We start from the raw sequence: 16,879 nt of genomic DNA, 5'->3' as shown, positions 1-16,879 counted from the left end.
ACACTGCTGGGGTTTATGTGACAAATCTCACCATAGAAAGGGAGTGCTATGGCTTCATAGGGAATTTACAGCAAGGACAATTCAATGACTATTCAAAAAGCAAATACTCCCACTACCCTGATCTGCATATGGGTCTCCTCCATCAGAATGTGTGATCCCAGTGGATTTGTTTCATGATATATCATCTAAATTCTCACTGCATAATCCTATGAACCACAGCAAGAAACATTATGTATTAGCCATCAGTGTTATAATTATCAGTGGTTGTATGGTGCCTTTAACATTTTATCCTGTTCTCAGATACTGTCCTATTCTTGCTCAAGATCTCTATTTCTTGGGGATATATGACTGAATTAATACTGACTATAGATCCTGATTCTGTTCCAAAGACAGGAACTCCTCTGTCATAAAATGCAGCCTTGGCCCTGCAAGCTCAACTCATTATTACTTCACAGATAAGAATCTCAGCAAGTGTTATAAGTGAAAATAAACATTTATCTACCTGACAATCTGTGACAAAGGAAGTAAACTGAACTGAATTATGCTTAGTCTTGCTCACTCATGCACTAGAGTTTCATTCTTCTGTTAGTATGAGAACATGTTACATAAAAACAGTAAATAGAACTAAACATTGTAACTTATACAAACTTAGATAGCAATAAAGGGTCTCTTTACCAAATGACTAATTATAATGAATACTGAAAGAATTTAACAATTAAAATGATTAAAAATGAACTATGTGAAGCACTGTTTTTGGTTGTTTGTTTGCTTGTTTGTTTGTTTGAGAAAGGGATTCTCTGTGTAGCACTGGAGCCTTTCCTGAAACTTGCTCTGTAAACTAGGTTGGCCTTGAACTCACATAGATCGCCCTAACTCTGCATCCCAAGTGCTGGCATTAAAGGCCTATACCACCACCACCTGGGGAAGTACTGTTTCTTTGATAGTAGGAACAGCAAGTAGGAAGAAATGAATGAAAATTTAAATTTAAATACATTTTAGAGAGTAAAAATGTTCTTTTTCATTGGTCTTAAGTATTTGAAATTAGGTTTGAGAAAACACTAAAAGCATAAATTTAAAATGTGGATAAAAGTTATAATACAGATATCAGAAATGAAAATTTGCCATTATTGAAAGTTGAGTGACAGTGGACAGAAATTTTGATGAGATTCTCTCACCAGTGGAAACAGAACGATTATGTTTTATTCAATGAGGTGATTGCTAGAGCATACACTTACTCTGAAGAGTCTGACATGTTCAAATCAGACTTATTGCAGCATTGCTCATTTTTTGTCTTGTTTATGCCACAAGGTGACTGGCAAGCAGAAATCCCAGAGGTTTTGTCACTTGACTTGAAAGTTCATGACAGTAACCAGAGGTATTGATTTTCATGGATTATGTTAGAAGTACTAGAGATGAAAAAAATATTGATAGAGGAAAAGTAGAGGTATAATAAAAAGAGAGAATTGAATGGATCTGAAAGTAATTAGTTGTAGAGTCCAGAATGCTTTGTGACATATTTCTCTACTTTAGAGGCAGTTTCCAGGAACCCTGTTAAGATTTTCTCCCATTCCCTGGCTATGGCCCTCTCTTACCCTTCCCCCCCCACACACACAATGAAAGCATTTGTGAGTAAACAGATTGTTATCTTATTTCTCCTCAGTCTCTCATGTGCCTGTAAAACTTGTTTTATCTTCTACTTAATTCTGTTTCTGCTAGCCACGACTCAGTTTCTGGGATTGCTACATACAGTTTTCTCATTTCTTTTATTCTAGTGTGGTAGATTTATGTGCAAAATTACTCTGTATTTGCTTATTAACTAGTTATTTCCAAGACATAAGAAAGATAAGGCTTAAAAGATTCAAAATTTAGAGATGCAAGAAAAAATTAGCTAAAAGTGAATAACAGGCAACATTTAGAATGACAAACAATCCTGTAAAATTAAATTTTGTAATGGATGCAAAACAATAAAGTCTTATTTATAAAATAAGAATTTTAATACTTTCAGTAGAGGAAGATTTTGATGTGTAATTATGCCTTAATAAAATTGTAAGGGAGAAAATGTACATAGACCACTATAAATATTGGTATTTACTTTAATGTGTAAAAATATCTGTGAGCATAACCCTGATGCCAATTTAGATTGCTTAGAATACTTTCAACTAGCTTGTGCATTCCAGGTATAGTTTTTTTTTTCATAAAAGTAATCTGAGCTATAGTTTTTTTTTTCATAAATAGCTAATTTCTACAAGAAATTTTACCTAAATTTGAGGTAACAAAGAACAACACTGTCAAAGAAATGTATGCCATGAATTGACCCTTGGTAAGATTATTTTCTAGGTACATTTTCTTTCATTGATAAGTAACGCTGACACAAATACTTGTTCTCATATGAAAAATATATGTTCATTAGTCTATAAATACAAAATGCAAGAAAGCCTTTTTAATGCTGTGTCCTGCTTAGTATACCTACTACTAATGGGACCTATAGCAATAATTTTCATTATATTGGAACTTTTCTTTGGATGGAGTTTATGTATATGCAACAGAGAGACAGATTTGGGGAGAAAGAATAGAGGGAGGGAATATTAGTTTTGAATTGTGCCTATTTTAAAAATAAAAATTTCTCTATATCTTTTTTCTCAAAAGAATGTGTTTTGGAACATGCTGTTATAACAACCAACTCAAATAGTGGTATTTGTTTATAAAAGATTCAAGTATTTCTCTTTATGAGAATAAAATTGTCATTAGAATCAGAACCTATTTTCAACTATATGGATAATAAATGTTTGTAATTTCATCTGCTGTGAACAAAAAACACAGGATTTTAAAATGAACTTGAAATTCTAAAGTTCCCCTCATTCTGTAGGTGTATTTCCCAATCAAATATACTTTCTTTTATCTATGTAAAACATGGTGTTTCTTTTAGGGCTCAGTTGCTTGCTGGTGGCTGCATATTGCACTTTTTTTTTTTTTTCAGGAAAGATATGAGGTAGAGTCAGAATAATTTCAAGATCCAATATTTAAATTATTAGAAAGCAATAATAAATAAAGGATATTGTACTTAAAATATTTTGGTGGATATGAATATAATAATATGGTTTTTAGCAAGAACGCTGTCATCTCAGCTTAGAATGGCTCTCTGATGACTTCCTCAGGTTGGTTTTCTGGTGGTAGTGCTGAATCCTCTAGGATTTTCAAAACTCTCCTTGGACTCTGACTTTACAACAAAAATATTTACTTACATTTGTGATGGACAAAAGTGTCTCCAGATATTTACAGATGATTGCTTAGAGGGAAAACTACTTGTCCTGCTCCATTCTTTATCCCATAATGCACTTCCAATATATAATAAAGAGCTATAACAGATTACAGGGTATGACTGTAGGATTATCTGAGAAAAATCTCAATTATTGCTATTACATTTACCTTTTAGTTTTACTGAGTATTCCATTTCAAAATCCTCCCTAAATACAGGCTACACTCTATGATCATTCTATCCATAAATTGCCTGTCTCTAATCTGCAGTATGATTTTATTGCACATTACAAAGGTGTTTGTAGAACAATGATGAGAGAGCTTGGTCTTTGCTGACCTTTATTTTTCATTAGGTTAAGCAGGAATTCACTTTGTTAGGTTTAGTTCAGGAGCATTCATTTTAGGTATCTCTTATTCTAAAAGTCTAAATAACCTTCTCTCTTTGTATAAAAATCATGTGTCTTGAACCATAATAATAAAACCAATTCACTTTATATTTTTCAAAGATGTTCTATAATACCATATCTTTGTTTTAATCTTCTTAATGTGATACATTAATATAATATATTTATATCATATTTTTCTCCTACTTCCCCACTCCAACTCCTCCTGAATACTTATCCCCATCTTCTCCCAACTTAACATTGTTGTTGTCTTCAACATCTTCATCACCATTATCATTTATTATTATTATTATTATTACTCATTGAATCCAATTAGTACTGTACTAACTTTCTATGCATAGGATCAACTATTGGAACATAGACAAGCTAACATGAAACAAACTCTGAAGAAAGGTGACTTTTCCACCTTTAGTAATCCTCACTTAAAAAAAGTTCCTCAGCTAGACATAGCTTCATGTGTACTTCCCCTACTCACGGTAAAGCACTGACTGTCCTGATTTTCTACATGTTTCATGCAGGCAAATGCAGCAACAATGACTTTTTCATGCCTTACCATTTTAATGACAAAAAGCAGATGAACTCATGTTTACATTTCAGAGTTCAATCTATACCATTCAATATAGCAATTTAAAATGTCTGCTTTTAATCTTCCCAGACCTCTTCCAATATAGCTTACTTATGACTCTCAGTTGCAGTCATATGTTGGAGCATTCATTCCTGATATGTAATGAACATCTACAGAGTATTGGGCATTGAAGTAGGGTGCTGTATCTACATAGCTGAAAACTTATGACCTATACTATGAAGAATTTTCTATATTTGTGACAAACGAGATTGTGGAAAAAACAAGTATTCATAATACCATATAACTTTGTCCTTAGTAAACTTGAGTAACAAGTACAACTGGATTCCTATGAAGAACAGGAATTCTACCAACAGAGAGGAAAGGTTCGTAATGGATTACCATATATAAATGTGAACATACTTACACTTCTTGGCTTTTATACATATGGATGATGAAGTGTCACAAAATTTTAGGGAGCCTAAGAGTATATAATAACATGAGTGGAACCACTTTCAAGGTCAATTATTTTGTGCTCCTAACCATATTTTAATATTTTGTTTTAGAACGGAAAATGGATTTTACTAAAGGTCATATTTTTAAAATAATAGCTACTAAACTAAGCTTGGCTGTATGATTCAGAAATATCATATCAGTACTCAAGTCTGTTATGTTTAGTATTCATTTATTAAGAAGTCTTTGGCTAAGTAGGTAGTCATTTGTCCAAAGAGCTATTTTCTCCTCCCTTATTCCTATACTGTAGATCATTTTTCTTGGTTTAGTTTACCCTATATTTTTTCCAATTCAGGCAGTAGACAGATTTTAAGGGCCATAACCAGAGTTACTGCCCCAACAATTTAGGTTTTTTGTTGGTTTTCTGTTTTTGTTGTATTCTTTTGTGTTTTTTTGTTTTGTTTTGTTTTGTTTTCGTTTTTGTTTTTTGTTTTTTGTTTTTCTGCAAACCTCTGAGGAAGCTTGGGATTTTCTTGTTGTAGCCTAACTAGAAGAGTCTTTACAGCTGCGGCCCTAAATCCAGAAGCACTTGGGCTCCAAACACCACAGGAATTACCTGCACTAAACTAGCTGGATCTGCCTTCAGGGGGCTTCTGCCACACGTGCTTCTCAGCATAACCCATGTATATTTTCTTCAGAAAGCTGTCTCCCTCTCTCCCATGGGTTGTGGGCTTCCTCTCAACCCCCTGCTGCCACACTAGGTAGCTACCTTGATACCCACTCTGGCATCTACTGTTGTTGCAAATGCCATACATTTTCAGCTCATAGCTACACACTAGCAGCTGCAGCTTTCAGCCAGACTGTGCACCACTTGTGTTCTTTGCTAAGAAATACTACAGCAGCTGCTTCCTCATGGTCTACCATCAGCAAATTTGTTAAAATAATTGAGAATTCTTAAAGGGGGAATTCGTTTTTTTCTTTAATTTTTATTTATTTCTTATTTTACATACCGACCCAAGTTCCCTCTCTTTCTTTCCCTCTCTCCCTCCCTCCCATGCCCCCCATACACCCTCCCAAACCATTCCCCCCACCACTTCACAGAGAGGGTGGTGCCTTCCAGGAGGGGTCAACAAAATCTGTCAAGTCATTTGGAGTAGGGACTAGGCCCTCCCTCCTGCCTCTAGGTTAAGGGAGTATCCCTCAGGGGAATGTGCTCCCAAAGCCCTTTCGTGGACCAGAGATATGTCCTGGTTCCACTGTCAGAGGTCCCTTAGACTGCCCAGGCCTTCTAACTGAGACCCATGTTCAGGGGATCTGAGTCTGTCCAATGCTGGTTTCCCAGCTATCAGTCTGGGGGACCATTAGCTCCTCCTTATTCAGGTCAGCTGTCTCTGTGGGTTTCTTTAGCCTGGTCTTGTCCTCCCTCTCTGCATCTGGATTCTACCATCATAGAGTCCTTATCTAGTAGCTGATGGAAACAGATACTGGTCTGGGCTGAGTGGAAGCTTAGCCATCTTCACCTGAACATACTTGTTACAACTCATGAAGAAAAGGTGTGTGTCCCAAGTTTCCACTGCTGCTATTGATTTCTTGTCAGAAACAAATATTTTGCAGCCTTTATGACATCAGTGTCAGCCAAGGTGCCCATGTAAGAGCCAGTATCTAGAGCCTGAGACCAAATCTCACTCAGGAAAACCTCTGAAGTCTTCACAGACATAATGTACCAAGCTTTGACCTTGTTCTTGGCAGCTTGCACATCTGCACTGGAAAGGTTTCCTTGTCTAACTGTTTTTACTTGGTTGTAGGCAGCCTTGATAACATCACCAGCAGCAGAGATAGTATAAATTCCAAGGCGCACAGAATTTGGGAAGCTGGCATTAAATGCAAGAACATCAAAAGGCTAGTTACCTCCTTTAGCAACACTCTGGCTCAGGAGGCAGGTGGTATTGTTGCCCCTCTTGATATGAGGTCCAGCACCAAGGAGATGCTGAAGTACACTAAATGCAGTTGCTTCTGTATTTCCAATGGTAGCACTTTCTGCTACAATAGAAGCATGGACCAGGTTGTCTCCATTTTGCTCCTGAATTTTCCTTCTACAGTATTTGGTTTTTGCACCAACTAAACCAAAGCCACCCATCATGTTCAGAAACTGCTCAGCAACCTCTTTCAGTACAAAATGACTCACACCAAGTCCAACCGAAACCATTCTTGCACTTGTGAAGTGGTTCTTAGCAAAGTAATGTAATTCCTGTGATGTTACTTTCCCCACCCTATAGTCAAGACAATGCAAGGAATTAGCCAAGGTATTCTTGTAGGCAGCATTATGCAAGTTCTCAATGACAGGAGTCTGTGAATTATGAAAGGCAACAGCTTCGTCAGTCTTTAGTTGAGACTGAAGGGCAATTCATTCACCATGGCGAAATTTTAGTGCTGTGGTGACATCGAGCAGGAACTCTATCAGGATTTCAGTATCATTTCATATGCCTTCTATAGTATAAGCCTTTTTTCCCTTCTTGCTGTCACACTTAATTTATAATCAACTGCTTCAATTCCACAGGTTATCTTGAAAGACAATGCTCTTTTGGTGGTCAAACTAGATGCAAGACATAGTAAATGAGAGGTACCTAACTTGTTGGAGTCCTCATATCTACTGCCTACTGTAACAGATAAGCCAATTCTTGATAGGGGAGCATAGTTTTCCAGAGAAGCAATCACCAAACAAATTTCTAAACTCAAGATCCTTAGGCTGCAGAGGCCTTCCTGCAGGGGCCACTGGAGTTTTAGCCTCTGGGGCAACTTTGAGGGAATAGAATCACGAGAAGGACCCAACCTTGCTAAGGAAATTCATGGTTCTATTGTGTGCCCTTTCCATGGTCATATCAAAGAAAGATGGTATAGGAACTTTTCACTGCTTTAATGTAACAGAATAACATGAATTTAATGATAATGAGGCTCTGCACAGACTTGTTGTAATATACTTGTTCATTCTTTCACAATGACTTTGTTTACTGGTCTTTTCGTAATTATTATTTCATTTTTTACATATGTACTTGAGGTACAGTGACCTGAGATTTTCTTAAATTTTATTGTACTTATCTCTTTTTACAATAATTTGTGTTGACAAGTAATGGCTATTTTTATGATCTGTTGCCAAGATAGCTTTAGATCCCTTAATTCAACTTTGGGGTAGGCATTTCTTTTCTATATCTTGGTTTAAGAAGTAAGAGTGTTTGAACCCAATATGACATGACTACCTAGAGATTATGTCATATTTCTGGACAATAACTCTAACCATCAGAGTATCAAGAGAAGACATGTATGTTTTACAACAAGCATCAGCACCACACCACACTCACAGTAGCTGATTATAGTAGCCAGGGAGGAAGATGTAAGAAGAACTCACAAAAATGAGGTGGAATGTCTAAATTCCAATGTAACATCTCTTGATGCTATGGGAAGGCAACAGAAATGCAGCCTAGGCTACATTCACCTTAACCTCCAGTTCATACCTTGATTTCTAAGAACTTCCGTATTTACACTGACATTCCAAATTAAGATGGAGGGACATTTTTCAAAATACGAGACTTGAACTAATTTTATTTCATAGTTGGTTAGCTTGATATTTTTTAAAAATACTCACCATATGGTGTTCTGGTCTGCATAGGTACTATTGTTCCAGAATCTGCAATTCTTATGAGAGGACCTAATCATTCTCTTCTCTTAGGCCACTTTTTACCTCTAGATGTACTTAGAAATGAAGATTTCTGACCATCACAGGTAATACGGATGCTATTTAAGTCAGCTTTGCTATCGAGGATCCAAGGTCTGTTAAGATTCCTTTTTCTCTTTTATAATTTTTAAAGAAATTTTTAAAGAAAGCTCACATTATGTATTTATGGATTATCTACCACTCACTATATAGACCAGGCTGGCTACAAAGTCACAGATGATCATTTGTGTCTGCTTCCAAAATTTTGGAATTAAAGTCATGTGCCACCACATCCAGCTTTTTGTTTGTTTGTTTAGCTAGTTGTTTATTTTTGTTTGTTTGGTTGGTTGGTTTTGTTTTGTTTTTTTGGTTTTTTGTTTTTGTTTTTGTTTCCTTTGAACCTTGACTCCCTTATTCTAACTGGTCAGTTGCTCCAAACTTCTCCAATTGGAGGATGGTTGAGTTTGCTCCTTGGTTATTTGATTCAAAAAAGTAAGTAAATATAAAAATAAAGCAGTCATACACTAGGTTAAATCACTTCCTTGAAACTGATATAGCAGAATCAGGGAAACTTCATACTTCAAAGGAGGTAGACTTTTTTCAACATAGCTAAGAAGCAACAAAGAGATTTCATGCATACATAACACACATTTCTTCTTACATACATATGCATAAGCTTCAACTCTACATATAGATATGTCAGCAAGTTGTGGAACGGCTGTATCTTTCCCAGCCAAACCCTATAAATTCAGACATGGACATGTGCAAAAATAATGCAATAAATGACAACAACTTGCCTTCCTTAAGCATTTATAATGTGCCAACTCTGTTTTAAGCCATTTATGATGCATTGTGCTACTTGATTAGCTTTGTTATTTTAACAACCCAAGACTGTGGAAATTCATTAAATAAATAAGTAAATGAAGCTTTAGTATACATTTTTCTCAAGTCATATAAATAATGTGTGGCAATATGTCTTCTATCAAAATATTGACTTATTCGCCCCACACATATTTACTGCAAACTTTTCATGTTATGTATTCTGTGCTATGTAATTCCAGTTAGTTGTAAAGTTGAATTTGCTGTGTTGTTGTTTTTATTATTTTTTTGATTTTTCATTTTTTTTATCTGATGATTTTCATTGAATTTAACAAGGGGAATAGTGTTTTGGAATCTTTGCATACAAAGTTAATTCTGGAACATGGTCTGTAAAAATTAAAAGGTATTACCTAAGACTTAGGCAAGGGCTATACATGGGCAATAACACAAAAGTATCAGTGTTCCTAAGAGATAAATAGAATAATACATGGTCAGAGTATGTAAAAATCAGGGACAAGTAAAGTTAAATTAAAAGAAGATAGAGAAAATACACATGATCTAAGAAATGCCAGCTACCCCAACTGAGCTTAGTATCATAGATCCATGGAACTAAAAGTTATCATGAAAAGAGCATGTGGGTTTTACTATTCCTTATGACATCTGAACAATAAAGAGATAGACATTGCATGCTGGGAAGTGAAAAATTAGGTTTTGGTTCTCATGGCTGTATGAATCTGTTTTCAGACCAATATTATTTTACTTTAAAGACTGGAATACATACATTTAAATTCAAATAAATGGATATTTACTATTCAAAGACTGAATTTTAAGGAATACATTGTTGTAGAAGATAAAATAAACCTAAACATAATAAGCTGACAGTTAATCTAATATACACACAGGTAGTGTGTTTTTAGGTAAGTGTTTGAACTCTTGTGCCAGTCAGTGTCTCTTTGATTTCCTCTTTGGCATCATCACACTGTCTATGGTGATTCTGAAATCTAGGACCAAGTCTGACTCAAAAATGAGGGGACTTAGTGCTAATATTTAGGATTGACTTTGTTATGCAATTATCCAGGCCTTTATCTAATTTTCTGTTCTATGTACCATTTCTGATAAACTGCCTCCCTTGTCATTAAAGAGCTTAAAGCTTCAGTCTGTTCTTTTTGTGAGATGCATTTATTTGGATACCCTGGCTCATAATTGAATTTTTAAATTTTCTATGGACAGTATTAGTTTGATCTCATATTCCTAAACACATGAATTCATAGACAAGAACTTTCTGAATACCACACTCCATCTATTCTCTTCCTGTCCTAATAAGACACTGAGGAATTACCTACTATTACTCTTTCTCTTGGATGTCATGTCTATTACTTCATTGTTCATATGTCTTGTGGAATAGTAAGAACATAGATATTTTTCTTACAGTGTTATATTTTTCAGTTATCCATCAATATACAAGAACCCAAATCACTGATACTACTGACAATTTTACAACTGGAGAAGTTCTATCTCTTCTACATCTGTATTATAAGTACAAGCATCTACCTACACCCCAGGTATAGGGGTGAACTCCTATGATTTTCCATATTATAATTTACACTTTCAATGTGTAATAGTGTGATTTTGTTTTAGAAACAGCTTTTTAATTTTTTATTGAAAATAAATTTTTCTCTTACAATACATCCCAACCGCAGTTTCCCCTCCCTCATCTCCTTTCATATCTCCACCATCACCCCAAATCTCCTCTCTCCCAGATCTACTTTCCTCTTGAGAAAAGAGAAGACCTTCAAAAGACAAGAGCCAAACAGGACAAAAAATAAAGTTATAACAAGACAAGTCAAAGCGCCCACATGAAGACTGGATAAAGCAATCCAGTAGGAGAAGAAGAATCTCAGAAGCAGGCAAGAGTCAGATACTTATTGCTGCTTGTGGGGCCAGCCTTCAAGTAACACAGGGCTCAAATGGAAAGCCACAGCATAGGCATGTACTAGACTTTTCTATTTGAGAAAGTTAGTGAAAAAGGCATTCACACTCTCTCTTGGTGATTTCCTTCTTTATTCTTCTCTAATATTTTTTATTTTTTTCTCTATTGTATACCTTTTCTCTACAGCATACATATCTCTACAAGGCATATTAGGTGATATTGTAATGTGGTTACATTCTATTTTTTCAAATGAATCATTAAAGTGAATACAAGACAGTTAAATAATAATAAAAAAAACCATGTTTTTCATATCCCTTACATGATTAAACATTTCATCTATTACAGGGGAAATACAAATTGTCCCAAGATCTCACGGACATTTATACCCAAGGAATTTGTTATAGATTAACCATGTGGACAAGCAACATATTCTTCTCAGTCAGGTCTTTTTCTGGCAGGCTGTGTTTTGTAGTTAGAAAGAAAGGACCAATTACTTTATTACTTATCTTGAAAGATAACCTTATAAGGAACCTTAAAGGAATCACAAACCTAAACTTTTATATATGAAAATGAGTCAGTCAGCTCTACTTTAAATCTTTAGGGTACATACCCACTCATCAATGTTTTTTTGTTTGATTGTTTTTTGTTTTGTTTTGTTTTGTTTGTTTGTTTTTTTAATCGGGAGATTGACGGCAGAAATTGCTATGAGGAATTATTCATCACCTGTGGTCATCAACCAATCCTAGAAAGAAAAGTATGTCAGCCAATGATAATTAGGCTTCTTTGGTCTTATTCCCTGACCTTAACATTTCCATATTCAACTATGTGCATTTCTAAAACTTTAGATTATCTCCTTGTGTGTTTTAGCTCAACACTATTTAATGAAAACATCTTGGTCTAACTTTAAATTATTTTTAAAGCATTGTTTCAGCATTTTTTACTCTAAAACCTATAAATACATCTCCCAACACATTAAGCCTAAAAGAATTTAAGCGAGCAGGACTACCAGGACTCAATTATTTTTTCTTAACCATTAACTTGAACTGTGATCTCTCCAGTTCCTTATGTGAAACTAATGGGCCCTAGCTGTGTAGCATTTCCTTGTATTTATTTGTATTCATCAAAACTCTGTATAGTCTAAAATTATTATTATTAATTAGATTATACAGCTTAGGGAGGAACCATCATCATAATAATACACAGATGGAAATACCCAGTAGGACAATATGTCTTCATGAGATAAACACACTACATTATAGACAGTGTGGATCTTCCCACACCCATTCATACCATGCCAGATACCAGAGAAAGGTAGCAGCAGCAAACATATGAAGGCATATCAGAAGCAAAAGACATTCTGGGGTCTGGGATCTGGGGGCCATGTCTGTCCAAGATTGTTCCATCAGAGAGTTGCCTCCTGCTGGGCTGACATCTTGAAATTTAATTGGCACCTGCTGCTCCTCTGACATGGCCACTGGCAGAGATCCACTGGCGCTCCTCACTTTTAGGAGTCCCAGAAAAAACCCATATCTAACAGCCATAAAATACATGCAAAGGATCTAGTGTTTGCTGTCTCAGTCTCTGTGAGCCCATGTAAGTGAGGACTGCTTAGTTGTTTCAATGGCTCATATTCTCCTGGTGTCCTTCATCCTCTGACTTTTATAATCTTCTCTTGGCTCTAAGGAGGAAAGGCCTGATGGAGACCTCCAATTTAGACTCTCACTGCATAATGTCTGTTGGACTCGTCATGCCCTCCGTCCTGCTGCTGGAGGAATTCTCTCTGATGTCAAGTGGACAAGACTAACAGAATAGCATTGGTTCATTTCATTGATTTTTGTTGGTCATTTATTTTTTCCTAGTTGTGTTTGGTTATTCCCCAGGTCTTGATATCCAATTCCTGAGTTCATTGTTTAGGGTTCCTCTGGAGTTTTTTAAGCCATTCAGGCTGATGTTAGGACAGAAGCTTTTCTCTGAAAACTGACAGCAGGGTCCCATTGATGTGGACAATATCCACACTGCTCATTGAACTTAGAGAGTTTAAGCTGGTTCCTGCATGAAGCTTTCACTCCTATGTTCTAGCCTTTTTGGCATGAGAAGGCTCTCTGCAGCTTACAGAAAGAGAAACCTGGAAACAAACCCAGCCTCAAAAAGGCCTTTGACCTACAATCTGCCCTGCCTGCATCATGTTCTGGGACAATATTGGAATATAAGCTGTGGGAATGGCCAACCAATGTTTGGTTTAACATGAGGTCCAGGCCAGGAGAGGGAGCCCATGCCTTACTTTTTATTTTCATTTTTTTTAAACAAAGTAGAATATAATAAGGTAAAACAAACAAAAAATCATATTGAAGTTGGACAAGATGAGCAAACAGAAAAGTAAAAAAGCCTCAAGAGAAGACACAAGGATCAGAGACACACTCATTTACACATTCAGGAGTCATACAAAACTATTAAGCAGACTGAATGCTATACTATATGTCCAGAGGACCTAGGGCAGATCTGTGTATGCCCTGTTATTGATGCTTTAGTCTCTGTGATTTCATATAAGCCTTACTCAGTTGTTTTAGCAGGCCTTGTTCCCTATTATCCTCTCCATCCCCTTTGTCTCCCAAACTCCTTTTGCCTCCTCTTTGGGGGTTCTCTGAACTTTCAGGGGACAGATTTAATGGATACATTCTTGTTTAGAGTAATCTGTTCTTTAAAGGTCCCCCCTCTCTCTCTCACTCTGTGTGTGTGTGCGTGTGTGTGCGTCTATGTGTCTGTGTTTAACTTCTAGCTGAGCCTCTCTGCATATGCTCATATTTGCTGCAGTAGGAAGCCTTTCTGATCATCATCAGATTGGGATAGGGTCCCAATCTAAGAGTATAGCAGATAATCATTAGTAGTCATTTTCTTTTTATTTATATTTTTAAGACAAGTAGGATTTGGTTTTACCCTAGGTTTCTGGGGCTATCTATACTCTGGTTCTTAGCCACACAGATAATATTAGGTATCGGTTCCATATCATGGAGTGGGTCCTAAGTAAAATCAGATATCAGTTGATTACTCACACAAACTTTATGCCACCCTTGTTTTAGCATATTTTGCAGGCAAAATATATAGATTGAAGGTGTTTTACTTTTTTCTTTTGGTAGTCTACAGAGTAACTTAAATGTCATAGATACTATAACATGGGGTGAAAGTTCTATGCAGACACCAGTTTGATCTTTCCATGTTGACTGAATTGTGTGCATTTTGTCTTCAGCACTGGGACATGCTGTCAGTTTGTCTTGGCAACAGCCTGGGTTGTTTCTGGATTTTCATAGGTCCCTTTCATAGAGTACAAAACTGGATGAAACCCAGCTCTACCACTGGAGGCTTTGTAGGAACAGTTTTAAATGGTTGTATTCCTAATAGTAGTAAAACTGTGACTTTTTGAGCCTACCTTGTATTGAATGATTAATAGCGGGTAACACCATTCCTATAGTGTAGAGGTCATATATTTAATCAGCATACAAGAAAATTACATGGCAAACTGTCTTCAGAAGACAGATTTAGAGTTTGAATGAGGGAGTGTGGGTCACAGGAGCTGATTTTCTATTGAAATATTAAGTTATATCAGAGACCATTCACCTATCTAAAGAGCACAAGTGTTCATAGTTACAGAAAAAAGGCAGCTTGCCCACTAACTTGGAGAGCCTGCTAGTCTCTCTGTTTTCCTGTTAAAGCTAGGCTTGTAAATCTACACATCTGTTAGTATTCATGGGAACAAAATGCAAAGGAACTTGAAGACTTCACCTGGGTAAAGCATTGTGAGCCACAGGAAATATTTAAAGATCTACCATTATCAGGAACAACAGATGGAAACACAATATAATAGTTCTAATCAGATACTGTTTTAATGAGAACAAGCCTCTTAGCTACTCTAATTATAGATAAGTCAGAATATTTCATTAGGAAGAATCCAGGAGTCCTGAGTTGTAGTGACATTTCTATTTTAATATTCTAAGAAGGTGCCTTTGACTAAGTCATTTCAGTTTTGTAACCTCAGCCTTGTCCAGTTATGTTGAAGGGACTAGGTTGTTTTGTTTTTCAATTCCCATTCAACTCGAAGCTTTTGTGAGGTTCACATTCTTTGTGAACTCTACTGGTGAATAATGAAAGTTAGAACACACAAAATAACATAAAACTAAAAGTACTAAAAGAGATATACCTTGACTGGTGGACATTTTAGCATTTCATTGTGTGGTTCAATATAGTTGAACCTCACAGTATCTTTGCGACTTGCCTTGTTTACATACTTATAAACATTGTTATTTTTATAAACCAGTATAACTTTATTTAATACCTGAGATGGATAGTACAATCATCTTACACAAAAATCAACTGCCGTCTAATAAAACCTGTTTCTTTTAGGATATCCTAATGCTTTGTTAAGGCATTTGTGGTCAATGGTCTTGCTACTGTCCTTTGTCTCATTGCCTACAAATACTCACCTTCTCACTAACAGCTACTGTAAGCAGGTGAGGTGTTTATTTTTATTATGTTTACTACAACAAATTCTGTGGTCAGAGTCTGAAGATGTCTGATTATTGTTTATTTTTTCTTTTTTCCTTTGATAATATGGTTGCTGGTAAACAAACACAGGTTGTCAGTCTTGGTGGGAAAAGCCAGTTTTCACAAGTCCATTTTATTGATCAGGTAGCAACCTTCTTACATTCAAACACCCCAAATTCATTTTATCCTCCAGATATATTTGATGTGCTTGTTTGATTAGTCTTTTTGTTTAAGGAGATTTTTTTTTCTGGTGTTTGTTTTTCATCTTCAGGACATTAACACCATCCATTTCATCATAAGGAACTATTATTCAGACATCATAGCTTATGTAATGCCATTATGGAATCCTCCAAATACCAACTCTGTATTTTCTTGATATGTACTGCCTAGCTCATGTGTTAATTTTGGCTTGTGATTTTGTATTTACCTATTTTCCCAACCAAGAATCTAGTCCTTGCTCTGATCAATGCTTCACCTTGAGCACTGAGTTATTTCCAGTGGGAATGAGTCTTGAGCATAATGAAAAGTCTCAGAACATTAATTACATAAGCATGATCAACCATGAACATCAGTTTATAGTCTTCTTTCTTTCTTTTTTAGACAGGATTTCTCTGTGTAGTTTTGTAGACCTGGTGAGCCTCAAACTCAGAGATCTGCCTGCCTCTGCCTCCAGAGAGCTAGGATTAAAGGTCTGTGCCACCACTGTCCAGCCAGTTTACACTCTTATTTATTAGAACTGATCCAACTTATGCAAGCTAAAATTAAATTTTATTAAATATCCTGTGTTTTAACAATTAATGTAATTTCATTATAATCTCCTTATATATTCATAAGGCTCATCAATACAAATGAAAGAACTTTAGAAACAGTACAGACATATGGTGAATAAGAATTTATAATGATAGTTCTAAGGCATATAGTTATACAACAGTAAAAATGACATTAAATTAAATTTTATGAAAAATGGCATTTTAGCATATGCAAAGGCATCTCAACTTTAAAAGCAAAATTTGATTCGATTTAATACCTGTTTTTCTTTCTTCTCTTTGGTATATTAGAGATGAATACAAAGTACCTTAGTCTATTATATTTAGTATTCTCAATAGCTGATAATACACAGAAGAATCTAATTAAACCCTTGGTGTCTTACAAGATGAAAGAGGATGTGTCTTTAGGGCAGATGTTACAAAGATAAAGGATTATACCCTGAA

The 16,879-nt window shown here is 35.7% G+C and overlaps 1 pseudogene; it reads right to left on the bottom strand.

Annotated features, from left to right (window-relative positions):
• Positions 1–6,207: 6,207 nt before the first annotated feature.
• Positions 6,208–7,522, bottom strand: LOC127221954 (cytochrome b-c1 complex subunit 2, mitochondrial-like; annotated as a pseudogene).
• Positions 7,523–16,879: the final 9,357 nt, after the last annotated feature.

This window comes from Phodopus roborovskii, unplaced genomic scaffold, assembly GCF_943737965.1.
Source record: "Phodopus roborovskii unplaced genomic scaffold, PHOROB, whole genome shotgun sequence".
Taxonomy (NCBI): domain Eukaryota; kingdom Metazoa; phylum Chordata; class Mammalia; order Rodentia; family Cricetidae; genus Phodopus; species Phodopus roborovskii.
Note: the sequence above shows the minus strand (reverse complement) of the source record. Positions and strands in the feature narration are given on the sequence as shown.